Raw genomic sequence first — 7,931 nt, forward strand, 5'->3', positions numbered from 1 at the left:
AAGGCAAAAAGTTGAACGTAAGGCGTTGTGTATTCTAAAGTAGAAGGAATACTTGTGTTAGAACAAGATTTGTTCTGATCAATTATCTTAGTTTTGATGATAACAATAATATGAATTTTGCTTAAGATAATATGGTACTCTAATCCAATGCAATTTCCCTTTCAGGAAATATATAAAAGAGTACGCATAATTCAGCGCTCAGAAGCTTTGTCTCAAAGGGTTCAGCATGCAACATCAGAACATGGTCTGGCAAGACATCAGAAGATGGTCGAAGCAGAATCAGAACATGGGTCTATGGAAGCATCAGAAGAACAAGAGAACAGAAGCACTGAAGTTCTGATGGTATCACGCTCAGAAGCACTTCAAGGTCAGAAGATCAGAAGATGCTATGCACCAAGCTGTTTGACTCTGATGATATTCAAACGTTGTATTCACAAACATCAGATCAGAAGAAAGTACAAGTGGCAAGCTACGCTGACTGACAAAAGGAACGTTAAAAGCTATTCTAGGCTACGTCAGTAGACACAGCGTGAACAAGGCTCGAGGTAGTTGACAAAAGCGTATAACATTAAATGCGATGCTGTACGGAACACGCAAAGCATTAAATGCACTCAACGGTCATCTTCTCCAACGCCTATAAATATGAAGTTCTGATGAGAAGCAAGGTTAACGATCCTGAACAAAACAACGCTTATTAACTTGCTGAAACTCTGTTCAAATCCAAAGCTCAGAATCTTCATCTTCATCAAAGCTCACTACATTGCTTTTGTAATATATTAGTGAGATTAAGCTTAAACGATTAAGAGAAATATCACAGTTTGTGATTATCGCTTTTAAGAAGCATTTGTAATACTCTTAGAATTGATTACATTAAGTTGTAAGGAACTAGAGTGATCGTGTGGATCAGAATACTCTAGGAAGTCTTAGAAGTGATCTAAGCAGGTTGTAACTAGAGTGATCGTGTGGATCAGTATACTCTAGAAAAGTCTTAGAGGGTATCTAAGCAGTTGTTCCTGGAGTGATCAGTGTGTGATCAGTAGACTCTGGAAGACTTAGTTGCTGACTAAGTGGAGAACCATTGTAATCCGTACGATTAGTGGATTAAATCCTCAGTTGAGGTAAATCATCTCTGCGGGGGTGGACTGGAGTAGTTTAGTTAACAACGAACCAGGATAAAAATAACTGGGCAATTTATTTTTATCTGTCAAGTTTTTGAAGCTACACTTATTCAAACCCCCCCTTTCTAAGTGTTTTTCTATCCTTCAATTGGCATCAGAGCGCCGGTTCTAAGGTGCAAGCACTTAACCGTGTTTAGAAAAGATTCAGGAAGAGAAAAACGCTTCAGTAAAAGATGGTTGATGAAAGTGAAAAGTCTACACCTGCATCTACATCTGGCTCTGCTGAGCAATACAACGGTAACAATGGTTATACTAGACCGCCGGTATTTGATGGTGAAAACTTTGAATACTGGAAAGATAAACTGGAAAGTTACTTTCTTGGTCTAGATGGTGATCTATGGGATCTTCTGATGGATGGTTACAAACATCCAGTAAATGCCAGAGGCGTAAAGCTGACAAGGCAAGAAATGAATGATGATCAGAAAAAGCTTTTCAGGAATCATCATAAATGCAGAACTGTTTTGCTGAATGCTATCTCTCATGCTGAGTATGAGAAGATATCTAACAGGGAAACGGCCTATGACATATATGAGTCCTTGAAAATGACTCATGAAGGAAATGCTCAAGTCAAGGAGACTAAAGCTCTAGCTTTAATCCAGAAGTATGAAGCCTTCAAGATGGAGGATGATGAAGACATTGAAAAGATGTTTTCAAGATTTCAAACTCTTACTGCTGGATTGAGAGTTCTTGACAAGGGATACACCAAGGCTGATCACGTAAAGAAGATCATCAGAAGCTTACCCAGAAGATGGGGTCCTATGGTGACTGCATTCAAGATTGCAAAGAATATGAATGAAGTTTCTCTGGAAGAGCTCATCAGTGCCTTGAGAAGTCATGAAATAGAGCTGGACGCAAATGAGCCTCAAAAGAAAGGTAAGTCTATTGCATTAAAATCTAATATCAAGAAATGCACTAACGCTTTTCAGGCTAGAGAAGAAGATCCTGAAGAATCAGAATCTGAAGAAGAAGATGAACTGTCCTTAATCTCCAGAAGGCTAAATCAACTCTGGAAGACCAAGCAAAGGAAGTTCAGAGGCTTCAGAAGTTCAAAGAAATTTGAACGTGGAGAATCTTCTGATGACAGAAGATTTGACAAGAAGAAGGTCATGTGCTATGAATGCAATGAGCCTGGACACTTCAAGAATGAATGTCCAAATCTTCAGAAGGAAAATCCCAAGAAGAAATTTCATAAGAAGAAAGGTCTTATGGCAACCTGGGATGAGTCAGAAGATGATTCAGACTCTAAAGATGAGCAGGCTAACTGTGCGCTGATGGCGACAGAAGATGACGGATCAGAATCTACATCAGAATCAGATTCTGAAGAGGTATTTTCTGAACTTACTAGAGATGAGTTAGTTTCCGGTCTAACTGAACTTCTGGAACTCAAGTCTCAGATTAGTCTCAAATACAAAAAGCTGAAAAAGCTATTTGAATTTGAAACAAAGAAGCTTGAGTTGGAGAATTCTGAATTAAAAGAAAAACTTTTAAAATTATCCAATAATGTTGGATCTCCTTCTGATTCAGAAAAATCCACTCCTAGTCTAAACCATATTCTGAAAGAATATGATTTAAGTTTCAGGAAGTTCTTAGCTAGAAGTATTGGCAGAAGTCAGCTAGCTTCTATGATATATGCTGTGTCTGGAAACAAAAGAGTCGGCATTGGTTTTGAGGGTGAAATCCCATACAAACTTGAACCTGTTGATGAAATGAAATTCACATACAAGCCATTGTATGATCAGTTCAAGTATGGCCACTCCCATGATATTAGACACACTTCACATGCTCAAAGTTTTCACATAACACACACCAAAAAGCATGTGACACAACCTAGGAAATATCATGAAACTCACATTAAAAATTATCATGCTGTTCCTCCTATTGCTTACAATGTTAAACCCAAGTTCAATCAGAACTTGAGAAAATCTAACAAGAAAGGACCCAAAAAGATGTGGGTACCTAAGGATAAGATTATTCCTATTGCAGATATCCTTGACTGCAAAAAGGACAAAGCACAACATGTCATGGTACCTGGACTCTGGATGCTCACGACACATGACAGGAAGAAGGTCTATGTTCCAAGACCTGGTGCTTAAGTCTGGAGGAGAAGTCAAGTTTGGAGGAGATCAGAAGGGCAAGATAATTGGCTCTGGAACTATAAAGTCTGGTAACTCTCCTTCCATTTCTAATGTACTTCTTGTAGAAGGATTAACACATAACCTCTTATCTATCAGTCAATTGAGTGACAATGGTTATGATATAATCTTTAATCAAGAGTCTTGCAAGGCTGTAAATCAGAAGGATGGCTCAATCCTATTTACAGGCAAGAGGAAGAACAACATTTATAAGACAGATCTGCAAGATCTTATGAGTCAGAAGGTGACTTGTCTTATGTCTGTTTCTGAAGAGCAGTGGGTCTGGCACAGAAGATTAGGTCATGCTAGTTTGAAAAAGATTTCTCAGATTAACAAACTGAATCTGGTCAGAGGACTCCCTAATCTGAAATTCAAATCTGATGCTCTTTGTGAAGCATGTCAGAAGGGCAAGTTCTCCAAATCTGCATTCAAGTCCAAGAATGTTGTGTCTACCTCAAGGCCATTAGAACTCTTGCACATTGATCTGTTTGGCCCAGTCAAAACAGCATCTGTCAGAGGGAAGAAATATGGATTAGTCATCGTAGATGATTATAGCCGCTGGACATGGGTAGAATTCTTGAAACACAAGGATGAGACTCATTCAGTGTTCTTTGATTTCTGCATTCAGATTCAATCTGAAAAAGAGTGTAAAATCATAAAGGTCAGAAGTGATCATGGTGGTGAATTTGAGAACAGATCCTTTGAAGAATTCTTCAAAGAAAATGGTATTGCCCATGATTTCTCTTGTCCTAGAACTCCACAGCAAAATGGGGTTGTAGAACGAAAGAATAGGACTCTGCAAGAAATGGCCAGAACCATGATCAATGAAACCAATATGGCTAAGCATTTCTGGGCAGAAGCAATAAACACTGCATGCTATATTCAGAATAGAATCTCTATCAGACCTATTCTAAATAAGACTCCTTATGAATTGTGGAAGAATAGAAAGCCCAACATTTCATATTTCCATCCTTTTGGATGTGTATGCTTTATTCTGAACACTAAAGATCATCTTGGTAAGTTTGATTCCAAAGCACAAAAATGTTTCCTTCTTGGATATTCTGAACGCTCAAAAGGCTACAGAGTATACAATACTGAAACATTGATTGTAGAAGAATCAATCAATATCAGGTTTGATGATAAGCTTGGTTCTGAAAAACCAAAGCAGTTTGATAATTTTGCAGATTGTGATATTGATATATCAGAAGTTGTTGAGCCAAGAAGCAACGCATCAGAAGCAGAGCTTCTCAGAAGCAAAGAATCTGAAGATCAAGTATCAGCTTCTCTGGAGGATCTAAGCATTTCTGAAGAACCATCTGTCAGAAGATCATCCAGACTCATCTCTGGTCATTCAGAAGATGTCATTCTTGGAAAGAAGGATGATCCAATCAGAACAAGAGCATTCCTTAAGAACAATGCAGACTGTCAATTAGGTCTTGTATCTTTGATCGAGCCAACTTCTGTTGATCATGCTCTAGAAGATCCAGACTGGATAATTGCTATGCAAGAAGAACTGAATCAGTTTACAAGGAATGATGTTTGGGATCTTGTTCCTAGACCAGATGGATTCAATATAATTGGTACAAAATGGGTCTTCAGAAACAAGCTCAGTGAGAAAGGTGAAGTGGTAAGGAACAAAGCCAGACTGGTGGCTCAGGGTTATAGTCAGCAAGAAGGGATTGATTATACAGAAACCTTTGCACCAGTGGCCAGGTTAGAATCTATTCGTCTATTAATTTCATTTGCCACTCAACATAACATCACTCTTTATCAGATGGATGTTAAGAGTGCCTTCTTAAATGGTTATATAGATGAAGAAGTTTATGTCCATCAACCTCCTGGTTTTGAAGACTCTATGTCTCCTAATCATGTTTTTAAACTTAAGAAATCATTGTATGGATTGAAACAGGCTCCCAGAGCTTGGTATGAACGCTTAAGTTCTTTCCTTCTGGATAATGGTTTCACTAGAGGAAAAGTGGACACTACTCTCTTTTGTAAAACCTTTAAAAGGGATATTTTAATTTGTCAAATATATGTAGATGATATTATTTTTGGAACATCTAATGCTACACTTGGAAAGGAGTTTGCTGAGTCTGTGCAGGCTGAGTTTGAAATGAGCATGATGGGAGAACTCAAGTATTTCCTTGGAATACAAATAAATCAAACATCAGAAGGAACGTATGTTCACCAAACCAAGTATGTGAAGGAACTTCTGAAGAAGTTTAATCTTCTAGACTGCAAAGAAGCCAAAACTCCTATGCATCCAACATGCATTCTAGGTAAGGATGAGGTAAGTAAGAAGGTAGATCAGAAGTTATACAGAGGTATGATTGGATCTCTTCTATATTTGACTGCTTCTAGACCTGACATTCTGTTCAGCGTTTGTTTGTGTGCTAGATTCCAATCAGATCCTAGAGAATCTCATTTAACTGCTGTTAAGAGAATTCTAAGGTACCTGAAAGGTACTACTAATGTTGGCTTAGTTTACAGAAAATCTAAAGAATACAACTTAGTAGGATTCTGCGATGCTGACTATGCTGGAGACAGAATTGAAAGAAAAAGTACTTCAGGAAGTTGCCAATTTCTTGGAAGTCATTTGATCTCTTGGTATAGCAAGAAGCAAGCAACTATTGCTCTATCAACAACAGAAGCAGAATATGTCGTTGTTGCTGGTTGTAGTACACAGATGCTCTGGATGAAGAGTCAGTTAGAAGATTATCAGATATTTGAGAGTAACATTCCTATATTCTGTGATAATACTTCTGCTATATGTTTATCTAAGAATCCTATTCTTCATTCAAAAGCTAAACATATTGAGATTAAACATCATTTCATAAGGGACTATGTTCAGAAGGGTGTTATATCTTTAAACTTTGTTGATACAGACCATCAATGGGCTGATATCTTTACAAAACCCCTGGCTGAAGATAGGTTTAAGTTCATTCTGAAGAACATCAGTATGGATTTATGCCCAGAATGAGAAGATGAGAAGTTCTTACGTATGAGTATCTTCTGAAATGAATGTGATTTGTTAATCAGAAGTTCTGATTGAAATCTTTTAGAAATTATGATTCGGTTATTACCAACGTTTCATTGTCTAAGTTGATTCAGAACCTCTTTTAAAGCAAAACAGTTGTAACGTTTTATCTCGGGATGGTAAACCTGTCGTTACTATTCATGGATAAGCGTGTGTGCAGTTGAAGGGACGCTGACCATAGGTAACTGTGCTAGTCACCTCATTTGTCTTTATTATCTCTCCTCACGTCACGTAACATTAAATGCTATTCATCATTCGTTTCATTTTATTTTCTTTTAAATACTCTTCAAACACTTCTCTTTCCCTCTCATATTTTCTCTATTCACTCTATCTTTTTGCATTCATATCAAACCCTAGCTGTTCATTATCTGCAAATCCATCATGAACTCTTCATCAAGCCCAGGAAACCATGAAAATGATCAAAACAACAAGAGAAAAGCTGTTGAAACATCTCCTTCCAAACCCAAAAAGATAAAAATCACCTATGATCCTCTCAAGGTGAATCCATTCGAAGCAATGTTATCTGGAAACTATTCTAGACGTGTGTTTCAACCCCCTGGTGAAAGCCCTCCATCATCTCCATCTTCTTCCTCATCTTGTTTCCTTCTAGACTCAACCTCCTCTTCATCTAACCTTTCCTCTCCCTTAACCCATTCCGAAGAAATCTCTTCATCTTCACCCGCTGAGAATGTTGTCTCTGATAAAGATTGTGGAAGATCTGCATCAGAACCAAGTCTCCCTGACCCCTCGCCTGGAAGCCCAAGAAGCAGTCAGTGATGCGTTTCACTCCTTCATGGCATGCTGGCACAGACTTTGTCTTAGCTAGGGTCTTAGGCTTTGGTCTTTGTAGTTTTCTTTTCCTTGTTGCATTTGCTTGTTAAACATCTTCATGTAATATCTTTTGATTATCAATGAAAAGTTTCTTTGCTTTTACATTCCAGTGATTCTATTTGTCGTTTTATGCATCTGAATTTTTTGAAATATTGCTTTTTGATGTTATGACAAAAAGGGGGAGAAGATAAATGATAAATGATTTGATTAATCTATCAGTTGCTGGGTAAAGCTCCCACACATTTACTAACAAGAACTGCAAGTTCTATATGGTTTAAGTGTTTTGCAGGTATAAAGAAGTGAAGAGAATCTTCAAAGCAAACACAAGAAGCAAAACCATGGAAACTGAAGCAAGTCGAGTGCTGTCAAGCTTCAGAGATCAGAAGCAAGAAAGAAAAATGAATCAGAAGCACTGATAATAGAATTTGATCCATATTTGTCTATTTGTTTTGACAAAATTCTATTTGCTCTGATACATTATTTTAGCCTATATGGCTCTGATACATATAATGTGTTCAAACATATATTCTATGTTCTAACTCGTTCATGCTGACTTTTGTCGTTTAGTTTTTGTTCTGTAACATTTCAGGATGTAGAGATGCTCTGATGATGCTCTGGTACATTCAACAATGTTCTGATACAAATCTAGCATGAAGTAATGTTGGTAGAAATTCAAAGCTCTGAAGCTATCCGAGGGAAGCAGAAATTCAAAGCTGTGAATGTTCTAAAGATCCAGAAAACTCAAGTTCTGAA

This window comes from Vicia villosa, linkage group LG1, assembly GCF_029867415.1.
Source record: "Vicia villosa cultivar HV-30 ecotype Madison, WI linkage group LG1, Vvil1.0, whole genome shotgun sequence".
NCBI classification, from domain to species: domain Eukaryota; kingdom Viridiplantae; phylum Streptophyta; class Magnoliopsida; order Fabales; family Fabaceae; genus Vicia; species Vicia villosa.